The sequence below is a fragment of the Moschus berezovskii genome, chromosome 10, assembly GCF_049115385.1.
Source record: "Moschus berezovskii isolate FMDL1 chromosome 10, NW_MosBer_1.0, whole genome shotgun sequence".
NCBI classification, from domain to species: domain Eukaryota; kingdom Metazoa; phylum Chordata; class Mammalia; order Artiodactyla; family Moschidae; genus Moschus; species Moschus berezovskii.
In genome coordinates, this window is record NC_142469.1 from 28,097,203 (window position 1) to 28,116,435 (window position 19,233).

Below are 19,233 nucleotides of genomic sequence, written 5' to 3' on the forward strand. Positions count from 1 at the left end.
GGAAGGATTGATGTTGAAGCTGAAACTCCAATACTTTGGTCACCTGATGCGAAGAGCTGACTTATTTGAAAAGACCCTGATGCTGGGAAAGATTGAGGGCAAGAGGAGAAGGGGATGACAGAGGATGAGATGGTTGGATGGCATCATTGACTCAATGGACATGAGTTTGAGTGAACTCCAGGAGTTGGTGATGGACAGGGAGGCCTAGCGTGCTACGGTCCATGGGGTCGCAAGGAGTTGGACATGACTGAACTGAACTGAAGATAACATTGAAAAGAAAATATACATCAATTAAAAAATAAATTTTAGAAATGCTGAATGTGCTAAAGGAGCATTACTAAAGGACATTAAGGTGATTTGGTCATTGAGATTAGGCCATCTGTGTCTGCTAACTGTCATCTATGGAAGGTAGGCCCCTATTCTCCCAAAGGGACTAAGAAACAAGTGCCCTGGCCTTGATGATTGCATTTTAAAGGGTTGGCTCCAAGATTCTTGAGAAAGACATTCCTGAGTTATAGAAAATATGATCTCAAAGAGACAGAGAAAAGATTAACAATGGCACGTTTCTTAAAGTCAATGCTCTTAAGAAAAGTGAGGTCAGGGGCCTGTAGTCAAACTTTTGCTAGAACAAACAATAAATTCTTTAGGCAGTATTGAGTTTTCCCAGGCCTGGCATTTTAAGGCAGCTGGGATTGTCATCATAGAAACACAGCCTTGAGCTAATAGAAATTATATTAGTGTTTGTTCAAGTCTTTTAGTGTGAAATATGGATAAAACCATTCGTGTTGAGAAGTACAGTTCTTAGGGGCAAAGTCTGAGGCCTAGTCAAGAAGAGGCCATAAAGAATAAAGTGAAATTGTAAAATTTTTCATATTTAATTTTCCAGACTTATGCTTTTTCTGAAAAGCAAGAGTCAGACTCAATGAACTTGAGATATCTATTATCACTAAATTCTGAGAGACAGAAATTTAATCTGTAGCAGTGGACTATGATGCTGAGAAAGGAGTTTATTCAGAAAGCAAATGATGAAACTTCTACTATCTGTGTCTTTGGGTTGCATCTTTTATTGTAAGGAAGCAATTAGACTCTGTCCTCATCTAGGTATTTTACCTTGAGATACATTTTGTGCTCTAAGGAAATGCCAAAGCATTCAACAAAACATTGCTTGCCCACCATTTTCTAGGCACTAGTCTAGTCTCTGAGGATACAGTAGCAGTAGTGAACAAGCCAAATAGATCTCTGCCTTTAAGGGGCTCACATTCTTTTCTAAAATTATTTTTTATTGGAGTATATTTGCTTTACAATGTTGTATTAGCTTCCACTGTGCAGCAAAGTCAATCAGTCATACATACACATATACACCCTCTTTTGGGGATTTCCCTCCCATTTAGGTCACTACAGAGCACTGAGAAGAGTTTCCTGTGTTATACAGTAAGTTCTCATTAGTTAACTATTCTATACATTGGACTAATGGTATGTATGTGTCAGTCCCACTCTCCCAACTCATCTCTCCTCTTACTCCCTCGGTGTCCTTGTGTTTGTTCTCTATGTCTGTGTCTCTATTTCTGCTTTGCAAATAAGGTTATCTATACCATGTTTGGAGTCTGGTAGGCTGCAGTCCGTGGGGTCGCTAAGGGTCGGACACGACTGAAGTGACTTAGCAGCAGCAGCAGCATACCATGTTTCCAGATTCCACATATATGTGTTAATATACGATATTTGTTTTTCTCTTTCTGACATACTTCACTCTGTATGACAGTCTCTAGGTCCATCCATGTCTCTAAAAATATGGAACACTTCATGAATTTGCATATCATCTTTGCTCAGAGGCCACACTAATCTTCTCTGTATTGTTCGAAATTGAGTATATGTGCTGCCAAAGCGAGGACTAGGGAGCTCACATTTTCAGGGTGGGAGATAGACCGTATGTGAGTAAACAAATAAGTTAGAACATTTTATAAAACGTTACTGTAATTTAGGACCTTCTGGGTGGGCCAGTGGTTGAGAATCTGTCTACCAATGCAGGGGACACGGGCTTGATCCCTGGACTGGGAAGACCCCACATGCCACAGAGCAGCGAAGTCCACGCGCTGCAACAACTAAGGCTGCGTGCTGCAACAACTGAAGCCCCTGCACCTAGAGCCTGTGCACGAGAGAAGCCACCGCCGTGAGAAGCCAGGGCGCCTGAACTAAAGAGAGCCAGCGCACAGCCCTGGAGACCCGGCGCAGCCATAAATATATGCCTTAATTAAATAACACGCAAAATACTTTTAAAAATTGTTCTTTAGTTACTAAATCATGTCTGACTCTTTTGTGACCTGATGGATGGTAGCCCACCAGGCTCCTCTGTCCATGGGATTCTCCAGGCAAGGATACTGGAGTAGGTTCCCATTGTCTTTTCCAGGGGGTCTTCCTGATCCAGGGATCGAACCTGAGTCTCCTGCGTTGCAGGTGGATTCTTTACCACTAAGCTACCAGGGAAACCCAATTACTGTAATTTAACCCAGACAGCTAGTAAAGTAATGCTTAAAATTCTCCAAGCCAGGCTTCAGCAATACGTGAACCATGAACTTCCAGATGTTCAAGCAGGTTTTAGAAAAGGCAGAGGAACCAGAGATCAAATTGCCAACATCCGCTGGATCATCAAAAAAGCAAGAGAGTTCCAGAAAAACATCTATTTCTGCTTCATTGACTATGCCAAAACCTTTGACTGTGTGGATCACAATAAACTGTGGACCATTCTGAAAGAGATGGGAATACCAGACCACCTGACCTGCCTCTTGAGAAACCTGTATGCAGGTCAGGAAGCAACAGTCAGAACTGGCCATGGAACAACAGACTGGTTCCAAATAGGAAAAGGAGTACGTCAAGGCTGTATATTGTCACCCTGCTTCTTTAACTTATATGCAGAATACATCATGAGAAACGCTGGACTGGAGGATGCACAAGCTGGAATCAAGATTCCCGGGAAAAATATCAATAACCTCAGATATGCAGATGATATCACCCTTATGGCAGAAAGTGAAGAACTAAAGAGCCTTTTGATGAAAGTGAAAGAGGAGAGTGAAAAAGTTGGCTTAAAGCTCAACATTCAGAAAACTAAGATCATGGCATCCGGTCCCATCACTTCATGGGAAATAGATGGGGAAACAGTGGCTGACTTTATTTTTCTGGGTTCCAAAATCACTGCAGATGCTGATTGCAGCCAGGAAATTAAAAGATGCTTACTCCTTGGAAGGAAAGTTATGACCAACCTAGATAGCATATTAAAAAGCAGAGACATTACTTTGCTAACCAAGGTCCATCTAGTCAAGGCTATGGTTTTTCCCGAGGTCATGTATGGATGTGAGAGTTGGACTATAAAGACAGCTGAGCGCCAAAGAATTGATACTTTTGAACTGTGGTGTTGAAGAAGACTCTTGAGAGTCCCTTGGACTGCAAGGAGATCCAACCAGTCCATTCTAAAGGAGATCAGTCCTGGGTGTTCATTGGAAGGACTGATGTTGAAGCTGAAACTCCAATACTTTGGTCACCTGATGCAAAGTGTTGACTCATTTGAAAAGACCCTGATGCTGGGAAAGATTGAGGGCAGGAGGAGAAGGGGATGACAGAGGATGAGATGGTTGCATGGCATCACCGACTCAATGGACATAGGTTTGGGTGAATTCTGGGAGTTGGTGATGGACAGGGAGGCCTGGCGTGCTGCGGTTCATGGGGTCACAAAGAGTCAGACACAACTGAGCAACTGAACTGAACTGAACCCAAAGAGGGTGATGTGATAAGCGTGAATCCCCAGGAGGGATCTGCTTTATGTTTGGAGCTCAGAGAACCTCTCTGAACAGACATTTCAGCTGGAGTCTGAATGACCCTTTGGTTTTACAGAGATCTGGGGAAAGAGCATTCTGGACAGAGGACACATGTGCACATTCCTTGATGTGGAAATAGTTTTCATGAGTTTACAGAACAGAAATGAGACACTAAAGCATAGTGAATGAGCAGAGATATGGTTGAAGGAGAGCCAGGTCACATGGGACCCTAGAATCAGTACTGAGGAGTTAGTGCATTCAAAACTCAGGAAGGATAGATCTATCTATCTGTCTATCTGTCATCTATCTATCTGTAATCATTTTGATTTCCTGTGTAAAAGAATGGTAGGGGATAAGAGTGGAAATAGGAAAGCAGATTTGAAGGTATTAGAAAATCTGGAGAAAATGTAATGGAAGTTTGTACTAGGGTGGTAGCTGCAGAGAGGATAAGATTGATGAGATGAACCGATGGAGATGAAAATGAACGGAATCAGGATATATTTGAAAGGGGAACTGACTTGCGAATGGATTTGATAAAGGGAAAGGAAGCTATGCTGCCTGATGGCTTAAGGAATATTTCCAGGGGAAAATGAGCTAGGTTTAAAAGGAAATGTCAGTCAGGCCCTGCATGTATGAATCTAGAAGTCAGGAAAGGTTTCAAGTTCAGGGTGTCCACTGGGTAGCCATCAACACATAGATGATATTTAGGAACATTACCTTTAGGAGTCAAGGAACACAGAACACAAAATGGTGATATTTTAGACAAATGGGTGGATGAGGCAAACACAGCTGTCTGTTATTTATTACATTTAACAGTAGTTGTTATTATGTATCACATTATATGCATTTTATAGGCTATATTTTGGGCTTCCCATGTGGTGCTGGTGGTAAAGAACCTGCCTGCCAATGCAAGAGATGTAAGGGACACTGGTTCAGTCACTGGGTTAGCAAGACCCCCTGGAGAAGGGAATGGCAATCCATTCCAATATTCTTGCCTGGCGAATCCAGGAGAGGAGTCTGAAGGGCTATAGTCCATAGGGTTATAAAGAGTCAGACACGACCGAAGCAACATAGCATGCATGCACACATACTATATTTTTTTAAATGGCCCCTTGCACACACTTATAAATGTGATGGGAGAAGGTTGAGAGACTTTGATATTATGCTTTATGTTTTAAGGTGTTGTAATCTTCAATAGTATTTGTCAGTTTCTCAAATCAATTAGTGTTCCACGTGAGAATAATGGAAACAGAACACTTAGTGGTGTAAGTCATCTCCAGGTGCATTTCTGCCTTAGATGGCTCAGCTGGTAAAGAATCCACCTCAATGCGGGAGACCCGGGTTCGATCCCTGGGTTGGAAGATCCCCTGGAGAAGGGAAAGGCTACCCACTCCAGTATTCTGGCCTGGAGAATTCCATGGACTGTGTAGTCTACGGGGTCGCAAAGAGTCGGACACGACTGAGCGACTTTCAGTCACTCACTCACTCATGCAACAAGTATAATAAATGCAATAACTCTTAGCTGTCACTCACTTTTGGGTGTAGGAGGGTGGAGCAGAGTTTCTCCTCTGGCTCATCAGAGGGTATGGCGATTTATGATTACTGTGCATTTGAAGCAAGTTTCTCATGGCACATCCCCAAAGAGAGTCAGGCTGGGCCTGTCACAACCAGTAGGGAGTTCAGCCATGGTTTGCTTATACCCAATCTCCATGGCTCATATACTCTGAAAAATTATCCTTTTTATGAGACTGAATTATTACCCTGCAGCAGATCAAGCAATTCTAAAATTCAGCCAACACTGTTCAGATCGTGGAGCTGTTTATTTGTAAAGGTGTCTTTTCTGTTGGCTCTGTGCTCAGCCACCATATAGCCATACCAGTTGCTGCAGTTTTAGCATTAGCGCAATTTCATAAAGATTACTAGGCACTCAAAATCTAATAAACATTCTATGGAATTAGAAGGGAAAATTATGCTTCTCATTCTTGGGTGGTTGGATTAAATGATCATTTCCTTCCAAATTTAATGTTTTATTGATTTGAAATGAATGGCTACCCACTCCAGTATTCTTGCCTGGATAATTCCATGGGCAGAGGAGCCTGGCAGGCAAGGGATCGAAAAAAGACACGACAAAGTGACTAACAGTTTCACTACTTTCATTGCAGGTTAAAATAAATATGAAGATAAATTTTTTTAAAAAACATCAAATAAGCACAGGATGAATGACCATATTAAAATTAGCATTTTGCAACCTTTAATGTAATAATTTATTCAGAGGTGATCATCAGCATAAGCTAAAAAAATTTAATCACCAGATGTCATATGGAAATTTAACTAGATGCTGGACTTTTATAAAATGTTATCAAATCACCTTTGGGGTAGTAGGGGACATTTTAATATGGGCTGTATGTTGGTGATGTTAGTAATGATGTTTGGTTTTGTTTTGATAATGTTTTGATAGTGTTGTTATGCTATAAATCTGTTTATCTCACAGGGCTAAGTAGGGATAAAATGTGAGTGCCTAGAACAACACTTGGCAATACTGAGCATCCAATCCATGGTAGCCAGAGAAAACTTTATTGCTATTTATGGTGGGTTTCTTCCTCATACCTCTCACCCCAAGAATCTCATCCACTGGGGCCACTAGAAGAACAGTCTGAAGCTTCCATCGCCTCAAATGGGTGACTTCAAACAAACCAAGACTTCAAAATGTCAAGTTCTTTGATAAGGATCTCGATGAATACGTGACCCAATTCCTTTCTATACTGCCTCCTCCCATTCCCTGAATCCATAAAGATTCTGTGAACTGAGGGGAGAGAGAGGCAGAGAAACAGAAAGAGTATAAGACTTACCATATCCCTGGACCATACCTACCTGAAACCAACACTGCCTCTCCCCCTCAGGAACTATCATCTGTGGCTTGAGAATGGCCTGCTTGTGAATTCCTAACTAATCCCTGTGCCCTGGTGCACGCTTGGTGTGTCTGTAGCAAGAAAAATGCTCCCTATTTGAGGAACTTTGAACTGATACAATTTGCCTTGAAATGACATTTTCCCTGCACTTGGAGACTTGAGATAAACTCTGACAGAAAAAACAAAATTACATTTTGTGTACCTTAGTATGTGACTTAAAAATTCCTACTACCAATAGGAATTTTAACCTTTATAATAGCCAAAATATTTATGTGGTCTAATTTATATCCAGGAGCCATATTTATACCTTTGGTGTCATAGAAACAGAATTTATCTTTAACAAATCACTCTTCAAGTACTTTAACATGAACTTTTGCCTCTCAAATTTTCTCTAAGTTAGTATTGCTAGGCTTATTAATCATTTAGCACATAAAATGATTACAGACCCTTCCACTGTAGTTACTGTTATCTGCCCATCAGTTCAATTCAGTTCAGTAGCTCAGTGATGTCCAACTCCTTGCGACCCCATGAACCGCAGCACGCCAGGCCTCCCTGTCCATTACCAACTCCCCATGGGTTTGGAGTTTACCCAAATCCATGTCAATCGAGTTGGTGATGCCATACAACCATCTCATCCTCTGTCGTCCCCTTCTCCTCCTGCTCTCAATCTTTCCCAGCATCAGGGTCTTTTCAGATGAGTCAGCTCTTCGCATCAGGTGGCCAAAGTATTGGAGATTCAACTTCAACATCAGTCCTTCCAATGAACACCCAGGATTGATCTCCTTTAGGATGGACTGGTTGGATCTCCTTGCAGTCCAAGGGACTCTCAAGAGTCTTCTCCAGCACCACAGTTCAAAAGCATCAATTCTTTGGCACTCAGCTTTCTTCACAGTCCAACTCTCACATCCATACATGCTGCTGCTGCTGCTCCGTCACTTCAGTCGTGTTCAACTCTGTGTGACCCCATAGACGGAAGCCCACCAGGCTCCCCCATCCCTGGGATTCTCCAGGCAAGAACACTGGAGTGACTTGCCATTTCCTTCTCCAATGTGTGAAAGTGAAAAGTGAAAGTGAAGTCGCTCAGTCGTGTCTGACCGTTAGCGACCCCACGGACTGCAGCCTACCAGGCTCCTGCATCCATGGGATTTTCTAGGCAATAGTACTGGAGTGGCTTGCCATTGCCTTCTCCGCATCCATACATGACCACTGGAAAAATCATAGCCTTGACTAGACGGACCTTGGTTGGCAAAGTAATGTCTCTGCTTTTTAATATACTATCTAGGTTGGTCATAACTTTCCTTCCAAGGAGTAAGCGTCTTTTAATTTCATGGCTGCAATCACCATCTGCAGTGATTTTGGAGCACAGAAAAATAAAGTCAGCCACTGTTTCCACATCTATTTGCCATGAAGTGATGGGACTGAATGCCATGATCTTAGTTTTCTGGATGTTGAGCTTCAAGCCAACTTTTTCACTCTCCTCTTTCACTTTCATCAAGAGGCTCTTTAGTTCTCCACTTTCTGCCATAAGGGTGGTGTCATCTGCATATCTGAGGTGATTGATATTCCTCCTGGAAATCTTGATTCCAGCTTGTGCTTCTTCCAGCCCAGCGTTTCTCATGATGTACTCAGGTATATTTGTCTCCCTTAAAAATCAATGCCCCAAACTGGGTTTTACATTTAATATAAAAATTTTATCCTCCTGGGGGAAGGATGAATTGGGAGACTGGGATTGACATGTATATATACTATTGATATTATGTATAAAATAGATAAACTATATCTATTTATAAATATATAGTTTATATGTAAAAACTGATGAGAACCTACTGTATAGTTCAGGGAACTCCACTCAGTGCTCTGTGGTTACCTAACTGGGAATGAAATTCAAAAAATAAGGGATATATGAATATATATAACTGATTCATTTTGCTGTACAGTAGAAACTAAATATTGTATAACAATGATACTGCAATAAAAATTAATTTAAAAATTTATCCTGGGAGGATAGAAGATGGCAGAGGAATAGGACGGGGTGACCACTCTCTCCCCCACAAATTCAGCAAAAGAACATTTGAACGCTGAGTAAATTCCACAAAACAACTTCTGAATGCTGGCAGAGGACATCAGGCACCCAGAAAAGCAGCCCATTGTCTTCAAAAGGAGGTAGGAAAGAGTATAAAAGATAAAAAGAGAGACAAAAGAGGGAGGGACAGAGCTCCATCCTGGGAAGGGAGGCTTAAAAAAAAAAGAGAGAGAAGTTTCCAAACACCTGGAAACACTCACTGGTGAGTCTGTGGCCAGCCTTGGAACCTCAGAGGGCCACATAACCAGGAGAGAAAAGAAATAAATAATTAAAACCCACAGACTAAGTGCCCAGAGGAAACTCTCAGCTGAGAAGTGGCGCAACCACCCGCACCCCCAACTAGCAAGTGGGGGCTGGGCAGGGAGGTGCGGTAGCAGCGCTTAGAGAAAGGACCAGGCCTGAACACCCCGAGGGCAATCTGAGGGCACTAACGGGAGATGGCAAAGCAGACTGTGCAGCTAAAAGGTGAAAAGCCTGCAAAAAGGCAAAAAGTCCCAACCTAAGACTCCACCAGCCCCACTCATAGAACAAAGGACTGAGCAGAGCGAGCCAGCTGCAGGCGGCCCATCCCCCAGCCCCCACCATGACAGGCAGCGGAGGGCTGCCAGCGCTGGAAGGGGCAACCGCGGCCCCAGAGAGGCTTCCCATACCAAGCTGCAGGCAGGCTTCCTTGCTAACCGAGACTTCTTGTGTTTGGGCCGGTGGATATCAGCCTGAGAAGGTGCGCCAGTTGTACACCCAGAAAACCGAGTGGCAGGGACTGGGGAGGTGATAAGTCGCAGCGATTGCGCTCGCCAAACGCCTGGTCACCTGAGCTGCTCGGACCGGGATGGCACAAAACGCAGACCCAGCCAAGTCTGCTCCTTTGTGGAGTACCCAAGTACCTGAACCTGAGCCGCTCAGACCTGGGAAGTGCATACAACCCAGCGCCGGCCGCAGACAGTTCCCGACAGAGCAACCTAGAGCCTGAACGGGGGAAGCACACATACTGTGAGCAGGAGCATTCCCAGAGTAGTCGAGACACTGCGAGCACTCCCCACAGACGCCAGTGATATTTGTTAGCAGTGTCCCTCTCTCCCCACAGCACATCTGAACAGGTGAACCTATAAAAATGTCCACCACCGCCCCCTTGTATCAGGGCGGGAATTAGACACTGAAGAGACCAGCAAACAGAAGAGCTTGAACAGAAAAAACTGCCTTGGATGTGACAGATGGAGAAGTCTTGAGCCTACTGCAAGAAAAAGACTGAAAACCAGAGGCAGAGGCTTAAGTCCAAATCCTGAGAACAGCAGAGATCTCCTCTTCCAGGGAACATTAATTGATAGGAGCTCATCAAATGTCTCCCTACATACACTGAAACCAGGCACCACCCAAGGGTCAACAAGTTTCAGAGAAAGACATACCATGCAAATTCCTACCAACACAGGAGAATAGCCCTGAACTTCAATATACAGGCTGCCCAAAGCCACTCCAAACCCATTGACATCTCAAACTCATTACTGGAAACTTTATTGCACTCCAGAGAGAAGAAATCCAGCTCCATCCACCAGAACACTGACACAAGCTTCCCTAACCAGGGAACCTTGACAAGCCACCTGTTCAACCCCATACACAGCGAGGAAACTACATAATTAAGAGAATTCCACCAACTGTCAGAAGACGGAAAGGCCACCCCAAGCACAGCAATATAAGTAAGATGAAGAGGCAGAGAAATGCCCAGCTGGTAAAGGAACAAGATAAATGCCCACCAACACAAACAAAAGAGGAGGATATAGGGAATCTACCTGATAAAGAATTTCGAATTTTAATAGTGAAAATGATTCAAAATCTGGAAAGCAAAATGGAGTTACAGATAAATAACTTGGAGAAAAGGATTGAGAAGATGCGAGAAAGTTTTAATAAGGATCTAGAGGAAATAAAAAAGAGTCAGTATACAATGAATAATGCAATAGATGAGATCAGAAACACTCTGGAGGGAACAAACAGTAGATTAACGGAGGCAGAAGACAAGATAAGTGAGCTAGAAGATAGAATTGTAGAAATAAATGAAACAGAGAGGAAAAAAGAAAAATGAATTAAAAGAAATGAGGATAATATTAGAGACCTCTGGGACAATGTTAAACGCCCCAACATTCGAATCATAGGAATCCCAGAAGAAGAAGACAAAAAGAAAGACCATGAGAGAATACTTGAGGAGATAATAGTTGAAAACTTCCCTAAAATGGGGAAGGAAATAATCACCCAAGAAACCCAGAGAGTCCCTAACAGGATAAACCCAAAGTGAAATCCTCCAAGACACATATAAATCAAATTAACAAAGATCAAACACAAAGAACAAATATTAAAAGCAGCAAGGGAAAAGCAACAAATAACACACAAGGGGATTCCCATAAGGATAACAGCTGATCTTTCAACAGAAACTCTTCAGGCCAGGAGGGAATGGCAAGACATACTTAAAGTGATGAAAGAGAGTAACCTACAGCCCAGATTACTGTACCCAGCAAGAATCTCATTCAAATTAGAAGGAGAAATCAAAACCTTTACAGACAAGCAAAAGCTGAGAGAATTCAGCATCACCAAACCAGCTCTCCAACAAATGCTAAAGGATCTTCTCTAGACAGGAAACACAGAAATGGTATATAAACTCGAACCCAAAACAACAAGAGACCCACCTCAAAATGAGGGACACATACAGACTGAAAGTGAAGGGCTGGAGAAAGATATTCCATGCAAATAGAGACCAAAAGAAAGCAGGAGTAGCAATACTCATATCAGATAAAATAGACTTTAAAACAAAGGCTGTGAAAAGAGACAAAGAAGGAAACTACATAATGATCAAAGGATCAATCCAAGAAGAAGATATAACAATTATAAATATTTATGCACCCACATAGGAGCACCGCAATATGTAAGACAATTACTAACAAGTATGTAAGGGGAAATTAACAACAACACAATAATAGTGGGAGACTTTAATACCCCACTCACACCTATGGATAGATCAACTAAACAGAAAATTAACAAGGAAACACAAACTTTAAATGATACAATAGACCAGTTAGACCTAATAGATCTCTATAGGACATTTCACCCCAAAACAATGAATTTCACCTTTTTCTCAAGTGCACACAGAACCTTTTCCAGGATAGATCACATCCTGGGCCATAAATCTAAATTCAAAAACATTGAAATCATTCCAAGCATCTTTTCTGACCACAATGCAGTATGATTAGATCTCAATTACGGGAGAAAAACTATTAAAAATGCCAACATATGGAGGCTGAACAACACGCTGCTGAATAATGAACAAATCGTAGAAGAAATCAAAAGAGAAATCAAATCATGCATAGAAATGAATGAAAATGAAAACACAACAACCCAAAACCTCTGGGACACTGTAAAAGCAGTGCTAAGGGGAAGGTTCATAGCAATACAGGCACACCTCAAGAAACAAGAGAAAAGTCAACTAAATAACCTAACTCTACACCTAAAGAAACTAGAAAAGGAAGAAATGAAGAACCCCAGAGTAAGTAGAAGGAAAGAAATCTTAAAAATTAGGGCAGAAATAATTGCAAAAGAAACAAAAGAGACCATAGCAAAAATCAACAAAGCCAAAAGCTGGTTCTTTGAGAAGGTAAATAAAATTGACAAACCATTAGCTAGACTCATCAAGAAACAAAGGGAGAAGAATCAAATCAATAAAATTAGAAATGAAAATGGAAAGATCACAACAGACAACACAGAAATACAAAGGAGTATTAGAGAATACTATCAGCAATTATATGGCAATAAAATGAATAACTTGGAAGAAATAGACAAATTCTTAGAAAAGTACAACTTTCCAAAACTGAACCAGGAAGAAATAGAAAATCCTAATAGACCCATCACAAGCACGGAATTAGAAGCTGTAATTAGAAATCTTCCAGCAAACAAAAGCCCAGGTCCAGACGGCTTCACAGCCGAATTCTACCAAAAATTTAGAGAAGAGCTAACATCTATTCTACTCAAACTCTTCCAGAAAATTGCTGAGGAAGGGAAACTTCCTAACTCATTCTATGAGGCCACCATCACCCTAATCCCAAAACCTGGTAAAGACCCCACAAAAAAAGAAAACTACAGGCCAATATCACTGATGAACATAGATTCAAAAATCCTTAACAAAATTCTAGCAATCAGAATCCAACAACACATTAAGAAGATCATACATCATGACCAGGTGGGCTTTATCCCAGGAATGCAAGGATTCTTCAATATCCACAAATCAATCAATGCAATACACACATTAACAAACTGAAAAATAAAAATCATATGATTATCTCAATAGGTGCAGAGAAAGCCTTCGACAAAATTCAAATTTTATGATAAAAACCCTCCAGAAGATGGGAATAGAAGGGACATACCTCAACATAATAGAAGCCATATGTGACAAACCCACAGCAAACATTATCCTCAACGGTGAAAAACTGAAAGCATTTCCCCTAAAGTCAGGAACAAGACAAGGGTGCCCACTCTCACCACTACTGTTCAAAATAGTTCTGGAAGTTTTGGCCACAACAATCAGATCATAAAAAGACATAAAAGGAATCCAAATTGGAAAAGAAGAATAAAACTTTCACTGCTCATTGATGACATGATCCTCTACACAGAAAACCCTAAAGCCTCTACCAGAAAATTACTAGAGCTAATCAATGAATACAGTAAAGTTGCAGGATATAAAATCAACACAGAGAAATCCCTTGCATTCCTATACACTAATAATGAGAAAATAGAAAGAGAAATTAAGGAAACTATACCATTCACTGTTGCAACAAACAGAATTAAATACGTAGGAATATATCTACCTAAGGAAACAAAAGACCTGTACATAGGAAACTATAAAACACTGCTGAAAGTAATCAAAGAGGACATTGTTAGATGGAGAAATATACCTTGTTCATGGATTGGAAGAATAAATATTGTGAAAATGAATATACTATCCAAAGTAATTTATACATTCAATGCAATCCCTATCATGCTACCAACAATATTTTTCACAGAGCTAGAACAAATAATCTCACAATTTGTATGGAAATACAAAAAACCTCGAATAGCCAAAGCAATCTTGAGGCAGAAGAATGGAACTGGGGGAATCAACCTGCTGGACTTCAGGCTCTACTACAAAGCCACAGTTCAAGACAGTATGGTACTGGCATAAAGACAGAAATATAGATCAATGGAACAAAATAGAAAGCCCACGCACCTATGGACACCTTATCTTTGACAAAGGAGGCAGGAATATAAAATGGAGAAAAGACAGTCTCTTTAACAAGTGGTGCTGGGAAAACTGGTCAGCCACTTGTAAAAGAATGAAACTAGAACACTTCCTAACACCATACACCAAAATAAACTCAAAATGGATTAGAGAGCTAAATGTAAGACCAGAAACTATAAAACTCCTAGAGGAGAACATAGGCAAAACACTCTCTGACATAAATCACAGCAGGATCCTCCATGACCCACCTCCCAGAATATTGGAAGTAAAAGCAAAAATAAACAAATGGGACCTAATTAAAATTAAAAGCTTCTGCACAGCAAAGGAAACTATAAGCAAGGTGAAAAGACAGCCTTCAGAATGGGAGAAAATAATAGCAAATGAAACAACTGACAAAGAATTAATCTCCAAAATATAGAAGCAGCTCCTTCAGCTCAATTCCAGAAAAATAAACAACCCAATCAAAAAATGGGGCAAAGAACTCAACAGACATTTCTCCAAAGAAGACATACAGATGGCTAACAAACACATGAAAAAATGCTCAATATCCCTCATAATCAGAAAAATGCAAATCAAAAGCACAATGAGATACCATTACAGACCAGTCAGAATGGCTGCTATCCGAAAGTCTACATGCAATAAATGCTGGAGAGGGTGTGGAGAGAAGGGAACCCTCTTACACTGTTGGTGGGAATGCCAACTAGTACAGCCACTATGGAGAACAGTGTGGAGATCCCTTAAAAAACTGGAAATAGAACTGCCATACGACCCAGCAGTCGCACTCCTGGGCATACACACCAAGGAAACCAGAATTGAAAGAGACACATGTACTCCAATGTTCATCGCAGCACTGTTTACCATAGCCAGGACATGGAAGCAACCTAGATGTCCATCTGCAGACGAATGGATAAGAAAGCTGTGGTACATTTACACAATGGAGTATTATTCAGCCATTAAAAAGAATACATTTGAATCAGTTCTAATGAGGTGGATGAAATTGGAGCCTATTATACAGAGTGAAGTAAGCCAGAAAGAAAAACACCAATGCAGTATACTAACGCATATATATGGAATTTAGAAAGATGATAATGATAACTCTGTATATGAGACAGCAAAAGAGACACAGCTGTATAGAACAGTCTTTTGGACTCTGTGGGAGAGGGCGAGGGTGGGATGATTTGGGAGAATGGCATTGAAACATGTATATTATCATATGTTAAATGAATCGCCAGTCCAGGTTCGATGCATGAGACAGGATGCTCGGGGCTGGTGCACTGGGATGACCCAGAGGGATGGGATGGGGAGGGAGGTGGGAGGGGGGTTCAAGATGGGGAACACATCTACACCTGGGGCAGATTCATGTCAATGTATGGCAAAACCAACCAATATAATATTGTAAAGTAATTAGCCTCCAATAAAAAAAAATTAAAAAAAAATTTATCCTTCTAAATGGGAGTAATCTTTCCTGACACTAAGGTCATAAACTTTTAAAACAATAGGAATACTGTTTTAAGTAAAACCAAAAAACCATGACCACAAATTGAGTGTAGTAGGAACTCAAGTCTTAAATGATTTTCTCTTCCCTTCATTCTGAGCTTTGTCATCTCTTTTAGACTCTTCACAAACGCTAACATTTACTTTGTTTATTATAAAATAATTTTAGCAGTCAGAAAAACTGCTTCTTATATCTATTTATAAAAATTGGTTATTTTAACAGTTAAAAATATGTAATTAAAGTGAATTACATACTATTTTATTTACATTTTTGGAGAAGATTTCAGAGTGTCTGTAAAATCTTATGAGCAAATGGCAGAGACATCAGCAAAATCCAAATGGAAAATCAGTCTGTTCAAAATGTTAACAAAAAAAGAGAAAATTGAAGGGTTTTGTCTTCCCCACGGCTCTGCTGCTTTACACAAGCAGTGACTCTGGGTTTCTGGTGGCTGTCAAAACTGATTGCATGTTAGGTAACATAATGTTAATGTTAGACTTGTGACTTAGTGCATTAACAACTACCACCAGTGTAACCATCTTTCCAGACTTTTCAATTTGCTTGAATGGCTTGCAAGCTGACATCTTCATGCTGTCCTCGTTACTAATTTAAGTACAGCTGGCAAAGCACATTAGCCTCCTGCACCAGCAGTGCCCAGAAAGAACCCTATAGATGTGTAGCAGTAGCTAGGGGGGCCCCTAATCCCCTAGGGACATTTCTTTTCACTGCCCTTGTGGTGTATGGTCTGATTCTAAGCACTGGTGCAGAGTAGCCTCATGAGCAAAGGCTGGGGAAGAGATCAAGATTTATAGGGTTTGCTCCTGCCTTTGCAGCAGATTTCTTAACAGCTATTGTGTATCAGCAAAATTCAGTAGTTTAAAATCATCCCCATTTAGTAATGAAACATTTTTATTGGGGCTTGAAAGTTTCCACTTGCCCATGTTCAGTTCATGCATTTATCCAACTTCTCATCCACTTTTTTTCTTTTTAAAATTTTTAAAAACTATTTTTATTTATTTGTTGGGTTTTCAGTTGCAGCCTGAAGGATTTTTGCTGCAGCACATGGGCTCTTTCATTGTGGTGCATGGCCTCTTTGTTGGGGCAAACAGGCTTCTCTCTAGTTGTGGCGTGGGCCCGGGAGTTGCAACACACAGCTTTAGTTGGCCCATGTCATATCCCCAATCAGGGATTGAACCTGACCCCCCTGCATTGGAAAATGGATTATTAACCACTGGACCAGGGAAGTGCCTCCCCACCCATTTTTGATGACTTTCCTCCTCTATTACCTTCATAGCTATTTTTGTTTATTTTGTTCTCTCTACTTTCAATTTCAGAAAAAAATATATAAAATATATGATAAATAACCTTAAGCATTTTTAGAGCTTCCCCAGTAGCTCAGCAGTAAAGAATCCACCTGCAATGCAAGAGTCACAGGAGATGTGGGTTCAATCCCTGGGTCTGGAAGATCCCCTGGTGGAGAGCATGGCAACCCACTCCAGTATTCTTGCTGGAAAATTCCATGGATAGAGGAGCCTGGCGGGTTACAGTCCATAGGATCGCAGAGAGTCAGACATGACTAAAGTGACTGAGCACACATTTATACATGCAAGCACTTTTAAGTATGCTGCTCAGTGGTGTTAAGTACATTCATATTACTGTGCAAATAACCTCCAAAGTCTGTAACTTGCAGAAGTAAAACTCTACACACATTAATCAACAATCCTCCATTCATCCACCTGCCCTCACATCCAACCCCACTCCTGGCATCCACCATTCTACTCTCTGTCTCTATGAAATTGACTGTGTCATTTAAGTAGAACCATAAGTGTTTGTCCTTTTGTGACTGGCTTACTCAACATAATGTCCTCAAGATTCATCCATGTTGTAGTATGTGTCAGTATTTCTTTCCTCTTTATGGTTAAACAATACTCGTTTGCATGCATATACAACATTTTGTTTATCCATTCACCCCTTGATGGACACTTGGGTTATGTCTCCCTTTTAGTTATTATAAATAATGCTGCTATGAATGTGTGTGCAAAAATCTCTTCAAGACCCTGCTTTCAGTTCTTTGGGGTACATATGCAAAAGTGGAATGGCTAGCTCATAAGAAAATTTTATTTTTAATTTTTTAAAGACAACTCTACTGCTTTCTGCAGCAGCTGTATGACTTTACATTCCTACCAACGATACACAAGGGTTCCAATGTGCCCACATCCTGGCCAACGCTTGTTATTTTCTCTTTTTTCTCATAGTTGCTGTTATGGACTGAACTATGCCCCCTCAAATTTAGTATGTTGAAGTCCCAGCCAGTATCTAAATGTAATCATATTTTGAGATAGGGCCTTTAAGAGGTAATTAAATGAAAACTAAGCCATTAAGGTGAGCCTCAAACCCATCTGACTAGTGTCCTCCTAAGAAAAGGGGTTTTGGTCATCCAGACAGGAACCAAGAATATGCACGCACAGGAGAAAGGCCAGGTGAGGACACGGTGAAAAGGCTGCCATCTGCAAGCCACAGAGAGAGGCCCTGGAAGAAGCCAAAGCTGCCAACACCCTGGGACTTCCAGCCTCCAGAAATGTGAGAAAACAAAGTCTACTATTAAAGCGCCCCAGCCTGTGGTATTTTCTTATGGCAGCCATAACAAACTAATACAGTAGCCACCCTAATGGGTAGGAGGTGGCCTCTCATTCTGGTTTTGATTTGCATTTCCCTAAAAATTATGGTGAGCATCTTTCCATGTGCTTTTCTTGTGTGTGGCTTCTTTTAAGATTATGTCTATTCAAGTCCTCTGCCCATTTTTAAATCGAGTAGTTGGTTTCTTTGTTTTTGAGTTGTAGGAGTTCTTTGCATATTCTAGATGTCAACTCCTTATCAGATATAAGATTTATAAATATTTTCTTCTATTCCATGTTGAGGGTCCTTCAGTGCATATAAATTTTTAATTTTGATGTCATCAAATTTACCTACTTTTACTTTTTTTTGCCTGTTTTTGGTGTTATATCCAAGAAATAATTGCCAGACTCACTGTCAGGATGTTTTCCCCCTTTATTGTCTTGAAAGAGTTTTACAGTTTTAGCTTCTATGCTTAGGTCTTTGAGGAGGTTTAACTTAAGTTTTGTATATGTTATAAGTAGTTCTTTTGCATGTACATATCCAGTTATGCAGAGAAGGGCATGGCAACCCACTCTAGTATTCTTGCCTGGAGTATCCCATGGACAGAGGAGCCTGGCAGGATATGGTCCATAGGGTTACGAGTCAGACACGACTGAAGCGACTTAGCACGCACACACACATGCACATCCAGTTTTCCAAAGCTGTTTTTTTGGCCAGTCTTCCCAAACTCACAGTGAGAAATCAACCCTTGGGAAATGCTCTAAACCGAGCCTGTAATTCTTTAAGAACAAAGTTTCCAGACTCCCATTGGGGTCTTTGCTATGACAATGCATGGTTATAGAATTCAGGTTGGAAATATGACTTTCAGAAAGTACAGCTGCCATATAAAGACAAGAGCCAGTGTCTGGCCTGCCAAAGACACTTCAGGGAAGGTGGGGGTGGGGGTTGTCTCCAGGATTCCTGGAGCTGTTTCCAGTATCCTCTGTTGTCTCTAGGATTACTGCCTCTCAGGCAACCCTTAACATTTCACTCAACCTCACCTTCTGCCCTAGGATTCCTTCAGAAACTCACCAGGC

At 41.0% G+C, this 19,233-nt stretch overlaps 1 non-coding gene across 1 annotated transcript; it reads right to left on the minus strand.

Moving 5' to 3' along the window:
- Positions 1 to 1,782: 1,782 nt before the first annotated feature.
- On the minus strand, positions 1,783 to 1,889 carry LOC129561367 (U6 spliceosomal RNA). The gene has a single exon (XR_008686985.1). It is a non-coding gene; the product is annotated as a U6 spliceosomal RNA (small nuclear RNA).
- Between the last annotated feature and the right edge of the window lie 17,344 nt (positions 1,890 to 19,233).